Source organism: Psittacula echo (assembly GCF_963264785.1).
Source record: "Psittacula echo genome assembly, chromosome: 5".
Classification (NCBI taxonomy): domain Eukaryota; kingdom Metazoa; phylum Chordata; class Aves; order Psittaciformes; family Psittacidae; genus Psittacula; species Psittacula echo.
Window position 1 is genome coordinate 86077895 of NC_137739.1, and position 16361 is coordinate 86094255.

Genomic DNA, 16361 nt, shown 5'->3' on the forward strand with positions numbered 1-16361 from the left:
CTGAATTGCACAGATGAGTCATCTTCCAGCTAAGTCCCTGTCATGCAAGTTCTAATCTTGTCCCAGTTTCTGTATAACACATAAATGCTGGAAGAAAAACAGGGTTTTGGCAATGAAAATGCTGACTTAACTGATTCTCTGTTAGAGACATAAACATCCTTTTGAAATGCCTAGAACCATCCCATGATCCTGTAGGCCCCCATCCAACCCAGAAGGAAACACACTTTGCCAGTAAATGTAGTTCAGGAGTTTCATCCCAAGAGATATGAATTCATTTCAACATAATTTTCCTTGAGGAAATTCCCGCACCTTGAAGCATCCAGCAGGTAATTTAACTTGCAATCTCCTTATGGTTCAGTATCAGCTGTAAGAGTGTGGTTCGCATCTAGTCGCAGAGCAACTAAAAGGCTTTTCTTCGTTCACTGGAAGCATAAGAAGCTTTCAGAGCCAGAATGTAACCACTGAAGACAACATACAAATTTGGGCAAGTGCTATATTACTCTCGCCACAGATTCCTTAAACAGCAAAAAGGCTTTAATCATATACTATGACAATATTAAACCATATTATTTAGCATATTAAGTTACTGAAGGAATACCAAGCTCCTGGAGGAATACCAAACTTTGGTACTATGAACCAAAAATAACTCATTTAGCTGTTGTTAACAAGTTACCAGTGTGTCTCACTCTGCAAGACAGTACTTTAATAGAAGACAAAGAGTGATTCCTATATGTAGAACTAATGCATTCCCTATGCTAAGTAACAGGGTACAGGAAAGATTACAAATAGGGAAAACACAAGTTCACAGGCAAATTTGCACATATTCACACATGTTCTACCTTGTACTTTACACTGTGTGCACTCTATGGGATTCAGAACTAAAGACCTGTTGCTGAGATACTGGCCCTAAAACTCTACTCTATGAGTAGTTTGCAAAACAGGCTCTTCAGAAGCAAACTAGAAAAGAGTTAAGTGCTCCGTGGAGCCCTACTTTTATTGTGAGAAAACATGAACAACCATAAGCCTCACTACTTCAGAGTATTACAGAATTCCACTAAGGAGAGTGGTGAGTACGTCCAAAATCTACACTTCTCTGGAGCTTGTCATCCAGAGACAATGCAAAGCCATTTCACCCTAGAACAGAATCACTTCCCTCTCCTGATTTCTCCCCCTAGTAGGCCTTAAGCTGGATAACAAGGTGATTACCAAGAACACAGAAAAAAAATGAATATTCTATGAGTATATATATCCAAAATGAGTATTACGCATGCCCACCTGTAAAAGCAGAATTATATAAACAGGTCAAGAATAATGTCTGCCTTCCTAAAATACCAAAAAGACCTCAAATCAAGGGAACACCACATGCTAAGCATAGGATGTAAGTACTCCTTTCCCCATGCTCCATTTCTTAAGAGGAAATGTATTATCCAGAGCTCATACAGCAACTGATACAAAAAGAAAACCAGAAGCAGATGAAGAATTAAAACTGACCAGAGCAATAAACCTCTCTATTCAAGTACCCTAAATAAACAAAAGAACACAGATTCCAAATTTCATTTTCACATTAAACAACAGTTTAGAACCATTGCTATAATCAGCACTAGGGAGAAAAGAGAAATTCTCTTATGCAGCCTTTTAACATGTAACTTTATATAGCAATTAAGTAGCTATTGTGTGTCATACACACAGGACTTTGTTTCACACTTATTAAATGACAGCATTCCTATACTGTTCTGACTCAGATTGTTTATTTATACTGTAGTATCTATGAATATCTAGCTTCGTAACAACTAAAGCTGGTCTTCCTCCTTCAGCAAAACCAGGACGGATCTGCTCTGGCGTCTCTTTGCTGAAAGAACGCTTGCAACGTGAGGCAGGATTACACCTTTATACCAGAAGCAAAACTGGAGAGAAGGGCAGAGGGAATTTACTTTTTATAGACTAATATTTATGTAATTCATTTTTTGTAAAGAGCCAGAAAATGTTCCCACAGTTGGCTCTAAGTTTTCTGGGAGTTGTGTTTCTTTAAGGCAGAACTCAAAACCTTCCAAGGGGATTCGAAGTCTCCAAACAGATGTTTCAGGGTCTCATTACTTCCTCCCCACCTTGTTTGCTTTTATAAAGCAGAACTGATTAACATGGCTTGCCAGTGTCTGCTGCTCAGCATGTGAAGTTACTAAACATGTTGGGAAAGTTTTCTACTGGGAAGATATACATCGGTTCCATTTGAAATGTATTTTCTGCTGTAGTTAGTGTGGTTGAAAAGCTTTTGTTGGAATGTAATAACTACAGGAGATAAAAATCCCATTAATACATTTGGGATACAGGAGAAATAACAACAAGAAGAGATCTGTTCCTGACTCGTACGCCAACTTTCTTCTGAGCTGCCCATTTCTCTTTTCCATATCTATGAATTCGGAAGACTAATGGCTATATACTTGAGAGTAGCTTTAATACACTGGGTAATGGTTTTCAAGCATGACAATCGTAACATACTTATCAGACCTACCTGAAAGCTTTCCAGGACCTTGAAATAAATGATCCATAAGTACAGATCTTATCTTCCACACAGCATTGGTTACACACATATTCTACGACTATGATACGGTCAGGCTGCCATTCCTTTCAACTTGAACTGAAATTAACTTCTGGTACTCCAGGTTTCAGAACACATTACATGGACCACAGACTTGTAGAGAATGCTAACATTTTTATACACCTAAATACTGCTTAGGTCACGAGCAATCTAAATTGTACATAGAGATCAAATGCTACTTTGTACAACTGCTAAAACAACATAGATGAATGTATGTTAACCTATGGGACCTTGCTCTGGGTGTATGGCTTACCAGAAATTGCAAACAGGTATTTAAGAAACACAGCTTCTCTTTCCCTTCTAGATTTCTAGATAAATAGAAAATGTAGGGTAGATCCTAGAGAAAAGATGAGAAAACATTACTTTCTGTAACATTCCACCAACGTGTGGAAGAATCAGACATAAGGTAATGAATGACTTGACTGAGAATGAGAAATACATTATATTATTAGGTTGCCCAAGGGGTAACTTGAATCTCTAACAATACAATAAATTCCCCGTGAAGTTAATTTACCTGAGTTCAATTTCTGCATAACATTTTACAAAGCCAAGACAGCTTCGCCATGGAAGCCAAAGACTGAAGGAACTGAAGACCAAACTCTCCTCTCTCTCCAAGCAGTGAACCCTGCAGACTAAGGTCACAAACTCAGGCATACCAATAAGCAGATCTAAGTTGTACCCCTTCCTTCCTCACCAGACCACTTTCAACTGCTGCATCCTCATTAGATCAGCCATGAAAACCCACGACTTTCTGTAAAGGCTAAACTTGTTTAATATAATATAGAGGTATTCATTTATCTCTGCAAATACACATGCACACCTTGAGGAACACTGACCATATCTGTAAGGCAGAAGAAAAAGTTCAGAAACATTGTTTTCTTCCTCAAACCTGTAGATGGTATGGGGAATTCTGCGCTCCTTCAAGCAATTAAGCAAGCATCCAACTCCAAAGTTAAATTCCACTTGTTTTCAGTTCCAAGATTTTGGTCAAATGGCCTCCAAAGAAACTAAATTGACAGTATTCAGCATATACTGGTACAGGCAAGAGCTTGGGATGGAAGCATGTGCAGTTATTTTCATAGGAAACAACAGGCAGGAGCACACAGCAATAGGGTAGCCTATTCACAGAAGGTAACATTTATTTAGGTAAGGTGTTATTTTCCTTAGAAATAAACACACTTGAAGGCCTAGCATCTTTTTATAAGCTCTTTACAAGCCCGAATAGCATCAGGTTACAGACTCCATTCATATAGTGTTTATAAGTTCTAGTGTTAATGCCACTAATGGTGCTCCGGTGTAGAGTGCAAGACAGATCAATGTAAATCTTTTGGTTAGTTTGTGAGAAGAAAAACACCGGGCATGAGGCAGGGAAAGGAATACTTTCTGTAACGTTTGGATCAAGGGGAAAACAGACTGGGAAAGAAACTTTCTAGCCTCCTGTATTTTCACAGCCTATGATTTGGTGGGAGTTGGTAAAGTTAGCAAAAGGGGAGAAAACAAGGTTTGCAGAGGAGTAGTAAAAGTTAACTGCCCATAAACCCACCACCTCTCTCAGCTTTTAGGTCAGGCGCCATGATGCTGTAAGATTTTGCCCCGCTGCAGGAGTTCAGTGTTTCCAAAATGCTTTAAAAGGTTTACGAGGCCTTGAAATATAACCATTTTCACACAGGGGCGACTCTACTTAAATGCTTTCCCTTCTAGATGGCTCTGGCGTTCCTGGTTTTTACTCTCTGACCAGCTGGGTTTGGGAAGTCTGGCCAAAGACTCCAGCAATGGCCTGGGAGCTTGGTGATCTTACTTTAAATCCTGGTTCTATTACTTATTTACAGATTAACGCTTGACATTGATTTGATTTCTTGCTCCTACTCCAGCTTCTCAGCAGTGTGTGTAATATTCACGACGGACCTGTTGCGGATTTAACCTTTCAAATTCTGCGGTGGATAGAAGAACATTAACAACTTTATCTTCTCTTATTATTTACAAAGACACCTTAAACTAATAAAGCTATTATTTAGCTAACCAATGCTAATTGAAATTGACTGCAGCAACACTTTGCTACAATGTACTTTGAGAAGAGATATGAAAGATATTACAAGAGATACCCACAGCTTTGCTATGTGTCTAACAGCTCTGGGCATGGAAGTTCATCCACTAAGACCTTCAGGTTCCTAAGTTACATGTGATACTGCAATATAATCAAATGCTTTTTATGTTACTGAGACCTAACAACTTATTGCCCATCAAGCAAACTACTATAACTGGTCACAGACAACCCCCACCATAACCTCTTCCCATTATGCACTAAGATTAGCTATGCTGCTGAGGTTCAAGATAAACTGAATTATCATATATCTGCCCTATAGTAAAGATGCCTATGAGGATAGCTGATGACATATAATAATCAGATAGCAAGCTTGAGCTCTCACTCCCCCTACTCCCCTCCCAGAGTAAAATGGGACTGAACAGAAAGCTTAAGTCCCTCTTTTGGAGGAACAAGCATTTTATAAGTTTCCCAAGCCAAATTTTGGGTTCAGACTGAGGACCCTATAACCCCAAATTCCCACATTCCTCTGCCTATGAATTGTAATCTGCCCCCTCTTTCTGGACTGCTTTGCTGTTTCTACTGCTGGTTCCTTGTTCAAACAACTTCCTTGCTGATCACACGTACCACTTAGTATGTGGTTCTTCATCAAAGATGATACCAGCTGGGTCAGCTAAAATTAGTGCTATATTTGTTTCTTCACACAGGCTTAAAATAAACCCTCAGAAGATTTTATACTATTAAGCATTATGTGGTAATTTGTTGTTTCTAGAAATCTGTAAGAATTTGAGTTTAAATTAAAGTGTTTATTTGGTTCAGGACCCTTAATAACATCACACAATCAGATTCAACACACCTAAAGCTGGCTGGCTCCATCTTCTCTCCGTAATCAGTGCAGGGAGAAAACCAGGATCATTCAGAGAGACATTTAGAGCTCTGGTACCTTAAAATACCCTCTGAACAATCCGTTCTCCTCTTCTTAAGGGAGCATGAGAGGGCAGAGTAAATGACTAGCTGTGAGCCTTGATCCTTCTGCCCCTTGAAGCACTATCTTCAAAATGGATCCGAAGACCTTCTCATTGCCAGCCAGCCATGAAGATTTGAAATGAGAACAAGCAAGAATGTAGGATACATTTAAAAGAATACATTTTCATTTATATTTCATTTATATTTCATGTGATTCAGGCTACAGAAAAATGCAAGACAGCCATACTCTGAGAAGCTGGCTCACTTTTGGGGTGCAATTACCCAAACTGGAGATTACCTCTTTAGAAAGTGCAATCTGAAAGTAAGAATAAGATTCTTATCCCCATACATAGACTACTATGTAGGAATTTTAAGAGTTAATCCATTAAATCAATGCAATACTGGTAAAATCATGGTAACCTGCCTAAAACTGGAGAGTTTCTCAAATTATGCTCGTGTTTTATAGAAGATCAAATTAAAAACACCTTTCAAATTTGACTTAAGATGGTTGTGTTGTGTCTATCTGTCAGCAAGGACCTGCCCAAGAAAAGCTATAGTGTGTGTGTGTGTGTGTATATACACACACATATATATAAACTGTATAGAGTGCTCACAACATCAGCATGCCACTTTGAAAGCTAAAAAATGGGGGTAGCAAGGAAACACACTTTTGGGGGTCTCTGATCACTTCAGATAAAGACTAATCCATATTTCAACATCAGTTTTTTCCCGAAGTTTAAATCAGAAGTTTCTCTACAAGGAAAAAGGAGGAATGAGCAGGAGAACAATGCAGGGCACATACAGTTGTTTCCAGTTAGCCAAGGTTTGCTCCTAATAGAACATGACAACACTCTCTTAATATTGTTCCTGAATTTTCATTCCATCTTTCAACTCCTGTTTCCGAGCTCTGCATGAGTCCCAAGCAAAGCCCTGAAAATATCCATCTATTTAACTTACACAACTTATAGAGTGGCCTATAGAGGAATATTCCTTATTTACAAGGAAGATTCTGCAGGATGAGCAAGCAAAACCATAATTTGTCTCATTACAGCCCTGTATTTTAAGGAAAAGATTCTAGACAGACGTTTTGTGGTGCTGGTTTTTATTGTAATTCAAGCTCAAAAGGAAAGCAGGAGGCGGATTTAATCACCAGGCTCAGCATTCTCCACTGTAGTAATTTCAGCCATGAACAAGCACATTTGCCCACTTCAGGTACAACAGAGAGTGAAAGCAAAATCTTTCCCTTATATAAAATTCCTTTTTTTTTCCCTTCTTCTTTTTGAAGTTGCAATTCATAAGGGGACAGAGGTCAGAGTTCAAAATGCTAGTCTTACCCTACAGATACCAGCCACTTGGGAGTAACTGACTTCTACTGGCTCTCGGTTTTATTGCTGTGAACTACTTGACAAATGCTGACTCATAAGAGCTAAGGGTAAAGGAAAAAGTCAGTGCAAGCTCGGATATTAATCTCCAGCTTCTTGCACTGCAGTCTTCCTCCGACTCCTCTCTTTGGTGCTTTGAAAAGGATCACTTTTATCAGTCATAGTAATCTATATCTACAACAACATGTACTATGCGTGTGTGAGAATGGCTCTTTGAAGCGTTACCTCTTCAAGTTAACATTTTGAGTCTTGCTTTCATACTTTCACATAATTTGTGGAGAGTTGGGGTTCTTCGTTTGGGGTTTTTTGGTTTGAAGAAGTTTTGGGGGGTTGAGGTTTTGGTTTTTAGGTTTTCATCTTCTGATAGGAGCAAGAGCCTTGCTCCGCCTAAAATCTGGCTCAACTATATGACACAGAAGCAGCTCTTTTCAACAGAATAGCACTCATTCTCTCTCATGAACTGGTACCATTTCATATGGTGGGGAAATCCTGCTTTATCTTGACCCCTAAAATATATATTTCTGCTATTCCTTGTCCTATTGATAGTAACTTGGTTTCAAAAATAGCAAGAACACGAGACTTGAATAGATAAAAATACCACTTAGCACTGGTGTTCTCCCCTCCCTCCATGTATTTCTGCACCCAAAACTTGCTTCTTTGATTACTGAGAATGTCAGCTTCACAAGCCTGTTGCAGAAAGCAACACTCCACCGGTCAGGGAACTTGACTTACTGCCCTGGCACTCCACAACTCCATTGCCAAAAGACATTTCAAGTTATAGAGCCAACAAATAGGCATCAGCACTACGAGCAGCAAGGAACCACCCCATTCCCAGAATACTGCTGCAAAGCATATAGCCAGAGCCAGCAAAGAAAGCAGCAGGTTGAGTTAAAAAGGCAAGTTTCATAAAGCTTTAAAAACATGAACTGTAAAATAACTACCATTTCCTGAATTCCCTTTGCTCCCAAAGAGCTCTCAGTTCTGTCTTCCTATTTACAGGCAAACGACATGTGTTGACACCACAGAAATAACACAGCTGTAAAAGAGTAATATAGATCCCATGCTGGCTTCCATAGCCCTATCTGCATAATCACCACTGAAAATGATGTTAAGATACAAGAAACAGCCTACTCTCATCCCTCCAGTTTCCAAGGGGGTTACAGGGCTCCTTCATTACTCCACTATCACCAGGCTGTTACTGTGAAGGGGCAAGCACACCTAACCCTGAGTAGTCAAAATGACTTGGATCTGCATCATCCATCCTTTTTACGGGTTCTCCTTTGCACACTCCCTGTTAACAACACAAAACCAGATCTACAGTGGGCCAGTTTATGGCATCATTGATCCAACAGAAAACAAATACATGTATGTAATTGCAGGGAACATTCAACTACTGTATGACCACAAGTTGAGGGGTAGGGGGACGTATTAGCCACATTTCTTGACAAGTGATGGACAGCTCCTGAAACTGAAAGCAATAGGTTTCTAGTCCTAGGAGTATTGCCTTCAAATATGTCTATGTTCTCAGGGTAGATCAGTTTTCCCTGCTGCAGGCATCCCGCCGAGAGGCGAGGTCCCAAGCAAAACACAGGAATCTGACTGCAAGCCTTTGAGGTGGCAGGAGCCAAGGGAGGTTCAAAGACAAGGCTGGCTGGTGGGCAGCACCTCCGAGTATTGCAGAGGTTAGAGGTTAGTAAAGCAGGAGCCACTGGCCAATAAACTAGTGTTTGGAGAGCCCACTCTACAGATAAATTGGGGATCTGTTTACACCTTTCCCAGCTTTCTGAGTTACACACACTGATGCTTCCCACTGTGATCTTGTCCTATGTCCACCAGCACCTCCCCTCCTCAGCAGCTGCCCTGCTCTCTGCTGGCTGGCTTTATAACATGGTTAAAGGATGCTTGGAAACTTTTAATCAGCATCCAGCATCAAAAATAAATAAATAAAAGCACAACTGCTTTTATTTGTGTCAACTGCTGCAACAAGATCTGTCTTGTTTGAGATTTCCCATGACTGCTGCACTAATGCTGGGAGAATAGAAGCTTAAATTCCCTTGATTAGAGAAGCTAAACACAAAGCGAGCCCAGTGCCAATCACACACATGAAAGGACAGCTTTTTGAAGCAAGGGAAAAAAAACCTCTAGGTAGGGTTACCACCATATTACAGCAGTCAAAAATCAGCACATACCTTAATTTCAGAGCTTAAGCTCTTTACTAGGAAGATCTTGCCCTTTTGATGAAGGCATGTTTTGCTCAGTTTCCTGTAAGCTATATAGTTCTATTTTATATAAGCATAAACATACACTAATCCCATACACACAGTTTTCAACATTGGACAACTTTAACCACAGACATTACTGCCAGCATTGCTTGAACACAGATATATATTACTGATCTCTGTAAGGATAAAAGCTGAAGGAGTGGAAGTCATCATGGGTTTTTTTCTGTATCTACAGGAAAAATTCAGTTTAGGACATAGCGCCGCTTTTTAACCCCATACCTTAAAAGTAACTGATCTTAGCTCAAGCTATGTAAAAAGCTTATCCTTTATGACTCAAAATCTGTGCATGGCTGTATGGCTGGCTGATTAAATAGATAGGGTGATTATTAGCTGCTGGTTGTATAATACTACGTGGTGGTTACACTGCAGGTGAACAGGACTGAGAATTCTTCATGGACAAAATAATTGATGGATGGCAACAAGGGTTAGTTATTTAGTTCTTCTTGTTAAACATCTGACACAGCATGCTAAAGAGGAATAGTCCTTATTGCATGAAGCCAAAGTTTGTAAAAAAGAAACAGTAATCTCAAAGATAATCATTAAAGCTTATTACAGAAGTCCTTGCCATCCCAAAAGAGATGGAAAGTACACCACTGACCAGTGTTTGCATATTTATCCTGTATTACACTGTGAGGAGGGAGTTGTTTTCCCTCTCCCCTCCATACATATATAACATGGCCCCAGGGGATAGATGGAGATTCCCTGAAGCACTGGCTGCTAAAGGCAGGTAGCAACCGTTAGAAACAAAACAAGTGGTGAGAGGAAGAGCTCAGAGCCCAGGCTTGGTGCTGCTTGCTTACCAATGTGGTTCAGATAACTGGTTAATGGGTGCTGTATTCATGCTCGGGCTTCACCTCATCACCAGATTCAGGATCAGGAAAGTTTCCCCAATGCCTCAACAGGCACCACGGCTGGTTTACGCTTTTGTTTCATACAGTGCCAGGAAGGATCTTACAATAGAATCTCCCATGCAAGGAAACCGAAATGGAGTATCCTGTGGATCCCCTGGGACCAGAATTCCATTACTGGCTGAGTCTAGCTGCAGGAAACTGTATTTTTTAAGCTTAACCATAATCTAACAACTTCAATCCATGATTCCCTATTCCACTGTAAGTATCCTGGCAGATGCACTCCCTCTATAATCCTCTTCTCCAGAGCATCTGTACAGATTTAAGCCACCAGGATAGAATACACATTCAAAGACAACTAATGCTAGGTGCCATTTTCATTCCTGAAGATCATTCAAATTTGTCAGCTAATGGAAAAATAAAGACAAAAAAAGAGGAGCAGGTGGAAAAGGAAGAAGCCAACCCTCAGATACAAGGGGGCTGCTTCTTTTGCAAACCAAAACCCATTACAGTATATTCCTAGCACAGCCCACTTTTCCATTTGTAAGAGATAGATAATTTCCCTTTAGACAGTTACCTATCTAAGAAACTGTCACATATTTCTTCGCAATTTACCATGATTAAAGTGAAAGCCATCTGAAGATTATCTGGCAGCAGATTGTTTCTATAGGACATGTAAAACCTTTCTAACTTAAAAGCCAAATGTTTCTACTCCATTGTAAGACACAGTTGATTTAGTCATTAAAACAGGAACCAGGACTCCTAAATTCCACTATTAGTATTATATTAGTATTATGATTTGACTTCCTATATATTATTTATTCCTCTATCCACTCATCAGTAAAATAGATACAAGGCCAAGGTGTATGTACTACTACTATGTAATATACTCACATGCAAATGACTACAGCAATGCAGTGTATTTATACTACAGGTAAAAGCTAAACTTGTAACACGTTCAGTAATGAAGGGGTAAGGGGAGCAAGTGAATTTGATAACGAAACGCGATGTGGTACAGACTAAGCAGCAGCAGAGGGAGAACAGAGAGTAACAAAGAATGAGTGGAACACCAGGAGAGATGCTCCATCATCCACTTATCTGCACTGCTTCATGTGCATGACACAGAGTATTTTCGAATACTCTTTCTCAAAGAAGTACATGCCTTTCCAATTTTTGGATCATCTGGGTTTATCTGTAGTCTATCCAAGCTGCGCATAGCAATTCGCAAAGGGTAAGTACCAGAAGCCCCCTTTGCAACAACATAAAACAGAGACTTAAAATTTGATCTTAAAAATATAGCAATAATACGGTCTTAACCCAGCATCATTTCTCTCTTCCACTTGAAGTTTACCCTTTTGTTGTTTAGAGGCTGCAAACCCAGGTACAAAGGCAGCCCAACCGCATCCTATAAAAACCATTCACTGAGGTGCTGACTGCTCTCAAATTGCAGAGCTCCTTCTCAGGCATGCCACGAAGATCCCGCTGTAATACAACAAGCATGAAAAGAGCTTGCTTCATTCTGAAAAGCAACAGGGCAGGGCAGACAACAGGGGGGAAAAAAAGTAGGATAAGGATAATCTCTGCAAGAAACGAAGAGGGGAGGGGGGAGCAATGAAAGGCTCATATATAAATGCCAAGGATTCTACAACTCCCATGGTGATCCTGGCTGTAAGCCAGGAAAAAGTTTTCTCTTTCCTTTGCCGTTTGCAGCAACAAATCTTCCCTCTGGGGCAGGGGTGAGAGGGCTGGAAAGAACTTCCCTGCATCTGATAAGATGGCAAATTGTCCAGGCCTGACATTTATGGGGGACCCGGAGCTCCACTGAAGCACTCTAGGAGGATGAAAGCAGGGTGAGCCTCTCCGATCGTGCTCCTTAAAATGCTACAAGTGGCAGAGAGATGAAAGTTGGTTTAGGTTTGATAATGACGAGTCTGAAGAACCCCGAGACAGAAGCTGTACCCTTGTCAGGGAAAGAAGTTGAATATTCTAATTTAAACGACTTGTAAAAATCTCATTATGCTCAAAGAGCTTCCAGTGTTCAGATACTGAAGTTGTGTTTAATTGGCTAACAAGAACTAAATCCCATCTCTTTTATGTGAGCTGCACCACCCACAGGTAAACTCCACCACCCATTTGCTTTAACTCTTTCTCCAGGACTGTTTCACTGTAAGGATGGGATGTTTCACACGCCGACAGTGATTGCCTGGAGCCAGCAGAAAGGCTCATATAGCTGTCAGCAAGCTGATAAGAGCTGAAATTGCTCTACAGAGCCCTCTTTAAAGAAGAGCCAAAGCAGCACATTAAATGAAAGAGAGGAGGGGTCAGAAAAGCCAGCCACTCATGTTGTTTTAACGTGGCACTAAAACAAGTCATTGATTTATGCATGTGTCTTCAGCTCTGTTTGACCCGGAGTCTGAACTTTTCTCCAGGTCAGGGCTGAGGCACATGGGACATGCACTAGAAAAACCATAATAGCTTGTCCAGGTATTCCAACTGTGGGAACAAACACTGTTAACTACGTCTTCTATCCATGTTTTTAAACCTTAGTTTACATCTCTTTGTAGCTTTTAATTGCCTACATGGGCTGAAAAGGCAGGATTTATCTAAAACTTTAGTTAATATAACCCAAGAATGCTGTATGGCCACTATCTTGTGGGGCTTCAGGAGAGTGAATTGTCCATTCATACAAAGGAGGAAACTATACATCACGGTCAGTATTCTCTCACTGAAGTGTTTAGCAGCCAGTGAAGTTAAGATGCATTTAAAAAACCCACTGACAATCTAACAAGGTTATTCCACAAGGTATGATAATACCAAGGTTTCCTGCAAAGCTGAGTCCTGAAGCTGCATCACAGCAACCGCACCAGGTCTCACCAAACAGCCTTCTGCTCCCGTATTCTGCCTCTGACAACAGTCCACAGCAGGTACCTTTTGCTCCCATTTTTCCCCCCTCTTTTTCCCCTTACCACTCTCCAGCTTCCAGAAGTCTGCAACTCAGGAACTTCTAAGCCAGAGGGTGTATCTTTGCATTCATCTCTGACAGATTTTCCTTCTCTGGCTTTCTTCATTCACCCTTAATGCCAATAAAACCCCCTCACTCATAAAATGCTGAAGCAGTGAGTTCACACACTACCTGAGAAAAGACCATCTCTCCTCCTTCAGTTTTATAGGCTAGATTCCCAACAATACAAGTCCTAGGAAACTTCAAATGAAATTCTATCAAACAACATACAGTCTTATCCATTCACTTTCTTCATGACCTTCTTATTTCATAGATCTGTATTGTATCCCTGCTACTCGCCTTACCCCCAGTCATTCATTGTCAGATGAAGAGTGGTAGGTTATTTAATCACTCTTCTGAAACTTCTGATCATCCTTGCTCTATTATGTCCTTTTTAAGCTGGGGGAACCTAACTATGGCCTGAACTTCATTCGTCACTTTATCATTTGGTCATGCTGTGCCTGAATTTCTTTGACCTGAGATGTGCCAGTTCCAAGTAAAACCTTTCCCAAAGCAGAATCATTCCTAAGGGGTTATTTTCTATTACTGTTAGCTTGAGCTGCAAATTTTCCCTTAAAAACCCATCCTGTTCTGGGAAAACCTTCTACACAGCTACCTGATTTTATGGAATTTCTTATCTCCAGCATCTCCAACTCTCTGTAAGTTTGACTGAAATTGGGCAGTAACAGAAATCAGAAGAGAAATCAGCATGCACATCGTATGTGATCATAGCCTTGTTTCCCTAGGAAACCAGGATGAAAAGAATTCCTGCACTCAAGAACACTAGCTCTTCATTCTTGTACCATTAGAGCACACAAAGTCACCCAGTCTTCCAGACTAGATATTACTTCAAAAGCTTTATTTTGAGGAGGTGGGGAGTGTTATAAAGCCAGAAAGGAACAGGCACACAAAGCCTTCTGTTGAAAATAAACTCCTTACCTAAAATCTGTTCAGTGAGAGAGAATGCCTAAATAAACAGAGGAATAATTCTTCTCTTCCCATTGCACAGACTTTCATATTCGGATCCTATGCCTGCATGAGTCTATCTGTAGTAAAAGACTTCCAAGTATGTTGATATTAAGTGAGGAAAAACATTTCCAATATATCTGTCTATTCAGATAGACTGATTCTTCTCTCAAAAAGAAGGGGAAAAAGGCACAGAGGCTCAAATATAAGCTGAGGAAAACTTTCACATAGTTAAGACGGTTCTGTATCAACTACAGTGGTGAAATATGTTTCTAGGGGTTAACAGGCTTTCAAAGCAAAACATCAGAAACACTCTGTTGAGAGGGAAACTACACAAGGCACCGTATGAGCACATAGCAGCAAAGCTTTGTTCTGTGTTTCTTCCTTTACCTATTTCACTCTTCAGGAGCAACACAAGATGTCAAATATCACTCTGTCATGTAGGTCTATTACTTCTATTTCTTGCTTCTCCACTCCTAGAACTTTGCTATTACCTGGGTGCTGGATTGGGATGCAGAGAAAATGAAAGCCTAAGGATGCAGCACCAAGTCTGCTGGATCAGTAGCTGTGCAGCTGAGCTGCTTATCGACTTGCCTCTGGGCACTTCTGCCAGTGTTTCAGACTCCATATGGAACTATTTGTGAGAGGGGGATGGTTCAAGGAAGCTTCAAAGAAAATGAGAATGACAACATTACTGTAGAAAACAGACAAGGTAGGAACCCCAGAGATGCAAAAGTTTCATCCTGACTGCTATTAATTTTAGCAGCTCAACTAGCAGAGGCTTTTTTGATGGTCAATACACTCCAGTTTATAAGAGCTGTCATATGCCAGTCTCCAGTTCTCATGGGCAGAGGCTGTACATGTAGTACTGAATAACAACTTTTCACTACAGTGTAGACTAGGCTATGAGCACATAAACCATTCCCTTTTGTGAGGAAACACAGAACTGAACCAGCAATTGTTGAGGGCAAAATGGTCTGCAAGTTTGAACAACAGAAGTGTAAGTTAATAGAGTTAAACCCCAGAGATCTCAGCACAACCAGGTACAAAGCAGGACAGCAGAAAGCAACTTTGATTTCCCACACTTCAGCACTGCTCAAACCAATAAATCTCTTTCCTGGTTTATACCATATACAAAACAACTGAGCAAAACAAAGCTGTGTAAAACTGGAAAGGAAATCACAGCCCAGGTCATACCAGCCACAGATGACTCCAAAGCTAAAGCACTTGTATTTCATCCTCATCATGTCTGCATTGATCACTGTACAAGCTATTGGAAAATATGTTCAAATATGGGTTTTGAGGTATTTTAAATGTAATTACTTCTCTTTAAGAGCTTTGCTCTCTTCTCCAACAGATGTATGGCCAGAAGTACCTCCAGAAACAAAGAAAAAATTAAGCATAGAGAATACCGATTAAAAGCAGACTATATTTCAACTTGAAAAAAATCATATTTACATATATACATATGTGTGTGTGTATTTATCTATATATATATATATATATATATATATATATATCTATTTTAACCTTGATGCATGATTACCGGAGCATCAACTGCAATAAAATGCTGCAAAGAGAGCACGTAATCAGCAAAGAGAACTGACAAGCTAACATTTACTACAAGATCTGGTTTAATTGACAGGTTTTCCATAGGAATTAAGTCATAATCTAGAGAACCACTGAAACCAAAGCAGCTGGACAGCAAGGCTCCAATCTCACAAAGGTTATCAGACCCGGAAGTTCTGATAGGTATGATGAATGCATGCTTTATCCTACTCAAACCAGGAGAAGTTTAGAGCAAGGATTTGTTGCTTGGCTAAAAAGAGGATGATCTCAACCATACTCACGTCAGAACATGTCAAAGGTTTCTTAATTTACATTAAAGTACATTAATTGGGAGGTACTGGCAAAGCATGGTTCACAAGTCTTCACCAAAACCATATTTCCCCTCTACTCTGCTCTCCTGAGACCTCACTTGGAGCATTGTGTGCAGTTCTGGTGTCCTCAACATCAAAAGGACATGGAACTGTTGGAACAAGTCCAGAGGAAGCCACGAGGATGATCAGGGGACTGGAGCACCTCCCGTATGGAGACAGGCTGAGAAAGTTGGGGCTGTTCAGCCTGGAGAAGGATCAGGGGAGACCTCAGAGCAGCCTTCCAGTATCTGAAGGGGGCCTACAAGGATGCTGGGGAGGGACTCTTCATTAGGGACTGTAGTGATAGGACAAGGGGTAACGGGTTCAAACTGAAACAGGGGAAGTTTAGATTGGATAGAA

The 16361-nt window shown here is 40.4% G+C and overlaps 1 protein-coding gene across 3 annotated transcripts in view; it reads right to left on the reverse strand.

The window, feature by feature from the left end:
• EXT2 (exostosin glycosyltransferase 2) overlaps window positions 1-16361 on the reverse strand; it is an 81486-nt gene that overhangs the window by 43461 nt on the left and 21664 nt on the right. The gene's annotated exons all lie outside the window — the stretch shown is intronic.